The sequence below is a fragment of the Phascolarctos cinereus genome, unplaced genomic scaffold (genome assembly GCF_003287225.1).
Source record: "Phascolarctos cinereus isolate Bilbo 61053 unplaced genomic scaffold, phaCin_HiC Scaffold_4;HRSCAF=312, whole genome shotgun sequence".
In the NCBI taxonomy this organism is placed as follows: Eukaryota; Metazoa; Chordata; class Mammalia; order Diprotodontia; family Phascolarctidae; genus Phascolarctos; species Phascolarctos cinereus.
Window position 1 is genome coordinate 109,231,962 of NW_027555847.1, and position 12,009 is coordinate 109,243,970.

Genomic DNA, 12,009 nt, shown 5'->3' on the forward strand with positions numbered 1-12,009 from the left:
ATGGTCAGGCTTCTGATAATGAGCTTTCTCAAATGTAGCTAGTGTGGTCCTAGGGTTAGTTTAAGAATGAAAACTTAGAGTTAACTATTCTCTTGGGTTACCAAAAAAAACCCCAAAACAACTAACCTTCAAGAGGAAATATTTTTGGAATAAGAGAATCTCTGAGCTAACTTCTGAGACATGTTTACTACAGAGGTGAGAAATATTGTGTCTAAAATTAATTATCCTGACATTTACAAAAGTTCACCAGGTGTCTAATGAACACCTTAGGGGGTTTTGCTTCCTGACACTCAAACATAATGTCTAAGTAACAGACAATCAACTAGCAGGCATTTATTACTTGTTTGTGATGTGCCAGATACTATACTAGGTGCCACATATACAACAGACAAAAATGAAATCATTCCTGCCTTCAAGGAGATTACATTCCATTGGGGGAGATACCATATAAATTTGTATAAAGTAAATACAGTGTAATTAGGGAGCCGTACTAATACCTGGGGGAATCAGGAAAGGCTTGCTGTAAAAGGTAGCATTTGAGCAGAATTTTGAAGGAAAAAAAGGGAGTCTAAGAGGCAGAGATCGGGAGGAAGAATGTTCCAAGCATAGAGGACAGTCAGTATAAAGGCACATGGATGGGAGATGGAGTGTTGTGTGAACAAAAGTCATTTAAATATTCATTGAAGACAGTTCTCATTTCTACTCATGCCCCCATCTCCTCCATGCCCATTTTCTTCATGTTGTCATAATTCATTAACTCAAAGACTTTTACCATTCTGGTGGCCCTCCTCTGGAAACACTTCAGCTTGCCAATGTTCTGCTTATATAGTGGTGCCCAGAAATGTTAAGGACAAAAAGGCTGACAAGGGCAAAGTACAATGGGACTATTCCAAGGGCTCTTAACTTGGATTAAGATTTAAGGGGTTGGGGGTGTATGAACTTGGATGGGGAGAAAAACAACGTCTTTATTTTCACTGCTAACTCATTAAATATAGCGTTTTTTCAATTGCTTGAAAACATTATTCTGCAAAAGGGTCAGGGGATTTCCCCAGATTTCCCCAGACTACCAAAGGAGCACAGCACAAAAAAACAAAAACAAAACATAAAAATCCTTGTCCTGAAGGGAATAGGGAACAATTGCAGTTTATTGAGTAGGGTAGTGATATGGTGAGATCCACTTTAGGAAAACCAACTTGGAAGCTGCATGGAACATGAATTGGAGTTTGGAGAGATTTGAGGCAGAGGGATTGATTATTGCAGTAGTCCAAGTGAGAGGTTTAGAGGTAACTAAAAGTCTCAGTGGATAGAGCGCTGGGCCTGGAGTCAGGAAGGCCTAAGTTCAAATATTAGCTATGTGACCCTGGGCAAGTCACTTAACCTTTGTTTGCCTCTGGAGAAGGAGATGGCAAACCGCTCCAGTATCTTTGCCAAGAAAATCCCATGGACGGTATTGGCGTGCTGTAGTCTATAGGGTCAGGAAGAATAGGATATGATACAACAAGTGAAAGGTAATTAGGGCCTGAACTAGGGTAGTGGGTAGTGAGAAAGGAACAGGTGTGAGAGAGAAGGTAAAAGTAGAAATGACTAGACTTAGCAAGTGATTGAATATGTGGAGTGAGTGCAAATGAGGAGTCAAGCACAATGAGCCGCCATGATTAGAAAGACTGTGGTGCCTTTGACAGAAAAAGTAAAGTTTGAAAGAGGGTTGGTTTTGTGGGGAAAGGTAACGAATTGTGGTTTAGATGTATTGAGGTGAAAATCCTTACAAAATATCTAGCTTGAAATGTGTAGTGGGCATTTGGAGATGCATCACTGGAGCTCAGGAGAGAGAGTAGGAATGAATATACAGAAGATATAAAGATCTGAAGGATATATGTTATGAGAGAGACAGTAAAATGGATTCGATTTGGGGAAATCTATTGAAGAATATGGGAAGAGATGGGATCAAGTATATATGTAGAGGAATTGACCTTGAAAAAGAAGAAGAGCAATCTCTTCATGGTAAAGGAGGAAACAGTATGAAGGAGTTTTGAGATATAAAGAAGGTGATAAAAATATGCTCTTGGAGAATGGTCTCTATTTTCTTAGTAAAACATGAGCAAAGCACTCAGCTGAGTGGGGGGAGTTATGAGAGAGTCTTGAAAGAAGAAAAGGTTTGGAACAAAGTATGTAGGGAATAGGATAAAAATAAACTAGGGAGGAACAAAGGAATGTCATTGTCAAATTGAGAGCCCAGTTGATATCAGATAACATAAATTTGTAGTGGGCTTGGCTGGCTTGGTTGCATAATTTACTGCAGCTCTGTTCAGCAGCAAATGAGTAAGAATGGTAGATATGGATGATGGAAGTGAATCAGGGTTTGGGTTTGATAAGGTATGTGAGTCAATAGGACAGGGGAGCCAAGGATTCCAGAATAGATAAGGTGGTGTTGAACTGGTTAATTTATAGGGTCAAAATTGGGAAGATAGGAATATGAAGTCAGAGCAAGGGTAATGGCCTGAGAGAGCACTGAGGAGTAGAAGGATTGAAAGGTATGGTGATGACAAAGAAGAGATCATCCCTCCATCTGGGAGGGATGGAGTGATAGATGATTGTGGAAGTAGAACACTTGTGGACAGTGAAGAGATCCGTCCCTATGTGTGGCTGAGGTGGAGCTGAAATTGTAAATCAATAGGTTGGAGGAGATTGAGGAAGTATCAACATACATGATAACGCATCTTATATGAGGGCAGAATTGGGATGGAAAAGAAATCTGAGATCCAGGTATGAAATTCCTTGAGAAAGAAAGTCAGACAACCTTAGGACTTGTATCTAGATTAGAAGATAAATGTGAATAGTGTGAACCTCGAAGGAATTGAGGTTGTTGAGTGATGGTGGCAAAGAGATAGTCTTCTGGAAGTACCAGTGGGGAGCAAGGAAAATCCAACTTCCTCTCAAGAACTGATGCGCTGGTGCAATGGTTGGGTCAGTGATTACAATACAAGATAAGGTAAAGTCAGTGTGGGCAGCTAGAGGGTGCTCTGGATAGAGTGCCGGCCGTGGAGTCAGGAAGACACCTTCCCGAGTTCAGATCTAGCTTCAGACCCTTACCAGCTGAGTGACCCTGTTTGCCTCCGTTTCCTTATCTGTAAAATGAGCTGGAAAAGGAAATGGCAAACCACTCCAGGATCTTTGCCAAGAAAACATCAAATGGGGTCACGAAGAGTCAGACATGACTGCAATTACTGAACTACAACAACAAAAAAGTCAGTGTAGGAGGGAATGGTAATGATGTAATGTCATGGAGAGCCAGGTGCCAGAAGATGGAAGGAACAGGAGAGTAAGGTGTCTAAAATGAAGGAAAGTTTGTTCATTATGGAGTGCAAAGTCCAGAGGGCACAATGAAAGGGACGGGCAGAACTTACTGACCTTAGTCAATTGCCCATTAGGCCAAGCTAGTTGTTTGGCATTATGTAGTTAAAATACTCAGTGAACTACTATACATTTTACTTCTTGACCAACTGCTTTGACCTTGTACAATGCCACTGTATGAATATAATGAGAAATGCTTATTTAAGGAGGATGATTTGAAGCAAATAGAAGGGCTCTCTGCCATTTATCTGAGGCCCATAGATGCCTTCCCATTTGTTTTGCTGTCCAACAGTCTACTTTGCTAAGCACTGAATGCTAGAGGTTTTTGGTTTGGTTTGGTTTTAATATAATTCTTATGTTGTCTGCCATTTCTTTGTGTGCACTCCAGCTTCATTTCGATGGAAAGACATGAAGGCATTGCACATAAACTATGTGCAGTCCAGGCATCTGAGGATAGAGCCAACTGCAGATCAATTTATGATTTACGTCACAGATGGAAAACAGCATTCTGTGGAAATCTCTTTTTCCATTCTTATTAATCCCACCAATGATGAAGTTCCTGACTTTGTGGCCCAGAATATCACTGTAAGAAAGAAAGCAATATTTTGTGTGGCTGTCTTTGAGGTGCTAACGTGTATTTTTGCTTGGTTTGTGTGGTCTTTTGAAATCCCCTCTTGCCTTCACTTATTTACCTGGACTTTACATGGGCTTGTATCTATGTAACACTTCAGGGTTGCAGGAAAAAAAGTAATTCTATGGCATGCAATGGAATCTTCTGAGAACTCTGCCTGATCGAATTATTGAAATAAAATGTACTTCAATGGATTCTGCTCCATAGTGATGTTCTTGGGAGCAAGACTAATTTTCATACTCAAGGTTTGTTTTCTGATATATTCTGGTTTAGGTTTCTGAAGGTCAGATGAAAGAATTTGATCCTTCAGTCATCAAAGCAACTGACTTAGATGTCCCAAAAGATCATTTGATGTTCACTATTACCCATAAACCACAACATGGCCTTCTCATCAATGGGATACATAGAAATGACATCCCTCACTACAAGCAGTTAATCAGTATCCACAAGAACCATGAACTTCCTGTGCATGATTTTTCAATGGAGTTTCTCAAAACTGGTATGTCTTCTCCTTATGCTATGTTTGGGTAGTTTAATAATTAAAACCAGAAAATATAATAATGACTGTCATAAAGATGAAATGAAAGATGAATTTTTGACTTCAAGACTATAACCAGAAGGGTCTAGTGTAACCCAAGCCCAAAGCCCATGGACTTTTTCTTTATTGGTGGACATCAAAGTCCTGCACCAATGGGCTTTAGGAATAGGGTTACACTAGCAAATACTGTAATTACACCAATCATTTATTGGAAGAGTTTCTTAGTTTAGCATAAGCCTTTTCTTACTCCTAGAGTCTGTCAGGGAATGTTTTCTTCTTACCAAAGTATACTCAGTAAACTTGTCAAATTTCTTCTGAGTTCTGGACTAATCCACAACAGGAAGCTAAAAATAGAGATGACAGGTCATTGGGAGATTTTGGGGAATATGAAATTTCTTCTTTTGTTTGAAAATGGGATAATACTTTCATAGTATTTCATAATATTAAAGATTTTATTTAGGTATCTTGGACATTTTAATGCCTATTTTTAATACTGTTTAAAATACTTTTCTTTTTCAATGTGTAGAAATTTGGAGACTTTTAAGTTAATTTTAAAATATTTTTCTGCAATGAAAAATCTACAAATCTAAATCAAATATAGAAGCATTATTCTTTATGGTCATGATGTACTCTTTAAGTCAGATGACATAGGATATCAGCCCCTGGATCATTTTTTTAAAAAGTTATCCTTTTCCTTACCACATCTTCCCATGCCAGGCTTACTATTTCTAATCCCTTCTTAATGCTTGAGAAAACCTTCAAGAGAAGTTGTATTTATTTGTGTAATAATTCTATTCAAGGACAGTTGGTCACTAGTGTTTGGAGATCCTTAATGACTGTCCAGCATACTTCTTTTGGTTTGAGCAATGGTTCCTCCCTCCCCTAGTTTCTTTTTCTTTTTTTTCTTTTCTTTTCTTTTCTTTTTTGGTTAGGCAATGGGGTTAAGTGACTTGCTCAGGGTCACACAGCTAGTAAGTGTTATGTGTCTGAGACCAGATTTGAACTCAGGTCCTCCTGAGGCCTGTAATTACACCAGTACTTTGGCCTCCAAGGCCAAAGTTCTATCCACTGCACCACCTAGCTGCTCCCCAGTTTCTTTTTCAAAAAGCACAGATGAAAAACTATTATCAATATTGTTATTGATAAGTTAATTAACTTTCTTCTCAGCTTTTTCCATAAGATCATCTCTTTTTTGTTCCTTTCATTCCATCACAAAATTCTGTGTGCAGTTCTTACAAAATCCTGGAATCTATTATCTCATTGAAATCTGTAACAGTCCATAGTGAATCAGAGAATATATGTTTCGTATGGTATTTTCCTTTTCAACTTTAAGACTCACAAAGTGAAATGTGATAGTCTCAATTCTCCCTCTCAAGAAAACCATACTTTTGATTGACAAAACAAGTTTTGTTTCGCTTAAATCCCAAGGAACAAAGCTGGACTGTGGAAACTGAATTATCTTAGTTCTTTGAATAGACAGACATCAGGAGAGTATCTTGGAGTCAGTGTTGGTGCTGATGGATTAATGAGCTGCTGCTGATGTCTAGGCCTGTTCTCCAGAGAAGACTAAGCTACTGGCAACTTGGATCAGGGTGGTTGAGGCAAAGAGATGCGGTGGTTTAAAAGGAGGCAGATTTACTTTCTCTCATTTTTGTCTTTTCCAGGAATGAAATTGATGTACATACATGATGACTCTGAGAGCCTCGCTGATGACTTTACAATCCAGTTGTCGGATGGGAAACATAAAATCCTGAGAACTATTTCAATAAAGATCCTGCCAGTCAATGATGAGAAACCAGTGCTGACCAAGTAAGTCCTAGGCTCTTTATATGAAAGAAATCATTACCTTTCCATATCATTTTTTTTCCTTTTTTAAAAAAATTTATTTTTGGCTAGGCAATGGGGTTAAGTGACTTGCCCAGGGTCACACAGCTAGAAATGTTATGTGTCTAAGGTCGGATTGAATTCAGGTCCTTCCAAATCCAAGACTAGTGATCTATCCACTGCGCCACCTAGCTGCCCCTCCATATCATCTTATATGATACAAGTTACCTTTGTAATATTCAGTGCAAATTGATGACCATTAATTCAGCAAACATTTATTATGAGCCTCCTACATGCGGTAAATTGAAAAAATATATATATCGTTTTGTGTCTTTTATTTCATGGTCACTGTGGAAGACTACTGGCTCCCATAGCAAGTTAGCAAGACTGGCTATGCCAGTCAAAATGATTTGATATGTGGTGTGTTGAACAAAAATATGTTGGGTTAGATCAATGAGAGTAAGTGTGATCTTGAAAAGTGCTTCAGTCCTTAAGCTTATTTCTATAGAATGCGTTCTGGCTTTAAAAAAAAGAAACAAGTCATCTCTGAATTTAGGTCACATCCAGTCATTGAGACCATGGGGGGTCTCCCCTGGCAAAGCAATTCTGGTCTCAGTGCACCCTCTGCTGGCCCATCTACACTCAGGCACTGACTTCAGCCTTTGGTCTGGCCATTTGGGAAGAAGAGAGGAAAGACAAAAGTTCTTGCCAAAAATGTCCTTTCCATGTCCTGACAAAACTGGCATTACCAGTAGGAACCTTGACAATCACTAAGAAAATATAAGAAAATGAGTTTCTGTGGTCCTCCAATCTGTGTGAAAATACAGAGAAGTTTGAGGTTTGAGAAGATGCTTCCATTCTTACTATCTCATCACTTTTCAGAAGTCCTACAGAATTACACAGCAACATGTTATCTCTCTACCTCATAATTTCTCTTTGTCTTCTCCCATCCTCTCCCTTCCTTTCTTCCTCAGTGGAAAAAGCATCTCTCTTTCTGTACCCTCATGTCCTCACCCATGTCCTTAATCTGATTTCATCTCCTCTCATCTCTTCCAGATTTTTGCTTGATTATTCTTTCTCTTATTTGCATTTCAAGCTTTCTCTCCGTCTCTTTGTCTCTCTCTGTCTGCCTCTGTCTCTTTGTCTCTCTGTCTGTTTCTGTCTCTTACTCTCTCTCTCTCTGTCTCTCTCTCTCCGTTATTTTTGTACATGGAGATACCAAAGTCTTCCTTATCTTAAAAAATTCTTTTCCTTGACCCTGTATTTTGTTTGAATAATAACAACACATATCAGTGGAGTGTGCTTAAAGGTTTTCAGCTCTCCTTTTCATAAGTCATCTACGTTCATTACTTTCTCTTCCTTATCTACCATATGTAAGAGTCTCAAACTACTATCCCAAAAGTTACCAATGAAATTCAGATCTAATAACTTTTTTCTCAAGTTTTCATCTTCTTTCAGACAGTCTTCCACAGTCTTTGATGCTGTTAACTATCCCCTTCGTCTGCTATGGTTTTTATGCCCAATTTTCCCCTCTGGCCTCTCTATTTCTCCATGTCCTTCATCCTTGTCTTTCTTTCTCCCCCTTAATTGGAGGTATCCACAAGGGTTCTTCTTGAGCCCTCCTATCCCTGTCTTTATTGTCCTTCTTAACAAGCTCATCCTTCCCCATGACATCTGTATCTCTATCTCTAATCTCTCTCCAAAATGCCTCAGGTCAATGTATCTTTGTTATCCCTCCCAGCTTCATCTATATATTTAAAATGTACACCATTTATACCTCAACCCAAGTCATTAATAAAAATGTCAAATAGTAAAGGACTAAGGAAGATCTTTGGGGACACTTCCCTCTCTGCAGCCCTCCAAATTAACATCAGTATTTTAATGGCTACTTTTTTGGTTCTGATTATTAGATCAGTTCTGACTCTATCTAGGTGGTGTGCTATATGATTTAGCCCCCATCTCACCATCTTATCAATAAGGATAGCATGATCTGACAAAATCTGGGTATATTTTGTCTTCAGCATTTTGTTGATCCAACAGTCTAGTTAGTCTGTGAAGAAAGGAAATGAGATTAGTCTGGTATGGCCTATTCTGGATGAAGTCCCTTGGCTTCTGTCCCATTCACTCTGATTTTTCAAATATTTGCACTCATTAAGGGTAGCTTGGTAATCTTTTACTATCTCCTCAGTGATCTTGGGTTTGAATTCCCTGTTCACCATTGTTGGTTTGTCTTTCCCAGTCTGAAGATTATTCTTTTTAGTAGAGAAAACAGATGAATTATCGTAGTTGAGAAGCCACTTCTTTTCACCGCTACCTATTAACTTCTTATCCATCCCAAGCAGGTGTACTGTACCTTGATTGATCTTTTTTGGTCTGACCATAGTGCAAAAAGTCATTTTGTTATTTTTAGCATTTGTGACCAGTCTCACCTCCCACAGACCTTTTGTTTTCCTATTGTCCTTCTTATAGACCTTGCTACTTTTCTGCATCTATTCTCATTTACTAACACACTATACCATTTCTTGAGCACATCTTTTAATATGTGAAGTCTTTGGTGATGAATTCTCTATCCTGCCACATTAGTCTTTGTTATATTCAAATTCCCCTGATTGAACACTGTGGTTGTAATGAAGAATGTAATTGTCTGGGAGACATCATCTTCTGTTCTAAATGGATCCTAATGGTGAATAGAATTTGTGAGGTAGAGACTGGATCTAACAAGTTCTCATTGGCTCAGTTATTTGGAATCACCATAATAGTGTTAAGAGCCATACAATCCATAAACCTTGAGATATCTATCTATCTATCTATCTATTTATCTATCTATCTATCTATCTATATGTATCTATCCATCTACATATATATATATATATATAATCATAGAATTTTAGAGAATTTTGTTGTGTGTTTGAATTGAACAGCAAGCTGTGCATAGTAGATTTGCAGTTTCATGTGCAAGCATCTTTTTATTATGGAAATGCTTGTTTGATTCTATAAATTAAAAATAAAAAAAAATTTTAGATCTGGAAAGAACCTTAGAGGTCATATAATTAATATAATTCCTTAAATTCTTCTTTTCTAACTCAACATTTTTATAGCTTCAGATATCACTGAATGTCATTCTCCATTTGTGGAATAATCTGAGATAAGGTGATAGCGCAACTACTATGGGAGCCACATTCTAAAGATATTCTATCTTTAAAGAAATGTGGTTATGTTTCTTTTCACAGGAAGGCTGAAATAGAAATGAATATGGATGAAACTCGTATTATTTCTAGTGCTATTCTATCAGCTACAGATAAAGATACACCCAGAGAGAAAATTTACTATTTATTTGAAAGACTCCCAGAAAATGGGCAGCTTCAGCTCAAGGTGAGTGGCCTTTTTATCTTGAAAAAATACAGGGGGCAGCTAGGTGGCACAGTGGATAGAGCACTTGCCCTGGAGTCAGGAGGACCTAAATTCAAATCCAGCCTCAGACACTTGACACTTACTAGCTGTGTGACCCTGAGCAAGTCACTTAACCCCATTGCCTAGCCACCCCACCCAAAATACAAAAAGTAAATAACATTTGTCTTCCTTGAACTTAGTAGGTCATGTGTCATAACGAGAGATAGCTTGGTATAGTGGATAGAACGCCAGCCGTAGAGTCAGGAAGAACTGGGTTCAAGTCTTACCTGTGATATATATTAGTTATGTGACCGTGGACAAGTTAACCTCTCAGTGCTCCAGGCTATTTAAGACTCTAGTTTGTAGATGAATGGCTTGTCATGGAGTGTTTCCATACGAGGAGGTGCCTACATGTATTAGTGAATTGACCTCATGTTGTTGTTAAATTGCTTTTATATATTTGGAGAACTTTTAGAGTGAAACAAATCGTACGAAGGATGTGGGAGGATGTGTGAGTCAGGTGATACAGGACTGAGAGTCAAAAGACTCAGGTTCTTTCTCAGACTTTGCCAACAATTTACTTTTTGAGCTTATAACACCTTCATTGATTCATTTCAGAAAATGGAGTGGCAGGACTTCTCACTGCCTAGACTGTCTGTCAACATAACACCTAGCGATTGACCAGCTCTCATAACTGGTCCCTTCAGGGAAAAAAATCCATCATACTGATTATTTGAATGGTAGAAACAAAAATTCCCAACAACTTGCAATCTAAAAATGATTGCTTGCTTTTTTTTAAACCTTTATATTGTGGCAGATACATTCCTAGAATATAGAGAGTCTATTCTAAGTAAAGTTAATTGATATTATTGGGTGGTTGGCACCAAATAGAATAAAATAAAGATAAAACACTGATTTGAAATGAGGCCCAACAATGCCCTTATTTTGTTTGCAAGGATAACAAAGCAGAAATCTGGTAAAAAAAAAAAAACTCACAAATTTAGTTTTCTTAGGAAATGGAGGTTCTAACTATGGAAATCTTGAGATTCCAAAGTTCCTACTATGACCTAAGTGTTCCCCACCTAGCTCCTTTTGAGATCCTCAAGCCTTCCTTCCTAAGGATCTTGGTGGACCTTCTCTCTACCTTCCCACGTTTCTTGTGTGATTCATTCTTAAACATTATATGGCAGACCCTCTATAATGCTTCCGGTTCTTTACTTTCTTCTCCCCATGTCTCTACTGCCTCACCTTAATTCTGACCCCTTATTTTCTGCTTATTTCTGGGTCCCCACATGACACTGATGAACTACATGTTACATGGCCAGAGTAGGACCAGATATCAAATAAGAGGCAGCTAGGTGGTGCAGTGGATAATGTAACGCATCTAGAGTCAGGAAGATTTGAGTTCAAATCCAGTCTCAAATGCTTCCTACCTGCATGACCCTAGGCAAATTGCTTAACCTCTGTGCCTCATTTTCCTCATCTATAAAATGGGGCTAAAATAGCACCTACTTGCCAGGGTTATTGTGAGGACCAGATGAGATAATAATTTCAATGCACTTTATAGACTTTAAAGTACTATGTAACTGCTAGCTATTACTTTATGCAAAATTCCACTGCATTTACTTGCTTTCTAAGAGAAAATTCAACATAAGATTTGCAAAAAACAGACACACACACACACACACCACACACACACACACACACACCCCTCCCCAAAACATTTTTTTCAGGTGGCAAATCTAAAAATCTAAAGGGAAATAAGTATCTTGGAGGGGAAGGGAAATACGTTTGGAAGAGAGGTCATCCTGTGAGGAAGGCAATCAGACTGATCCAATGAATGGATAAGACATGCTAGTCTGTAAGTTTATCATGGGCATAAATATCAAGAAAAAAGTGTAAATCTAAAAGGAATAGAATGAGGTGGGTGGGGACAGAGCATGAAGAATGGCAGTAAATTAGAGGAAAAAATCTTCTTTGCCAGGAACTGCTGGCCTATGGAATTCTGCATCAGGGGAAATGGGAATATGCAAGAGAAGATCAGTCATTGTTTCAGAAATTTAAACCAAGTGGAACAAATTTAATTCAGTATTAATTCAACATTTTTTCCAAACACAATAATGTATCAAAACAAAAGAACCAAAATTTTCTCTACTCTTCATAGGCCCTGCTCAGAATAGTGCATGCAGCACATTTTGTTTGGTAGAGGAGCTAGGGTTGGGGCCAAACCACTCCGTCCTCTGAGTGGGAGGTATGTGAAGGGGAATAGTTGCCA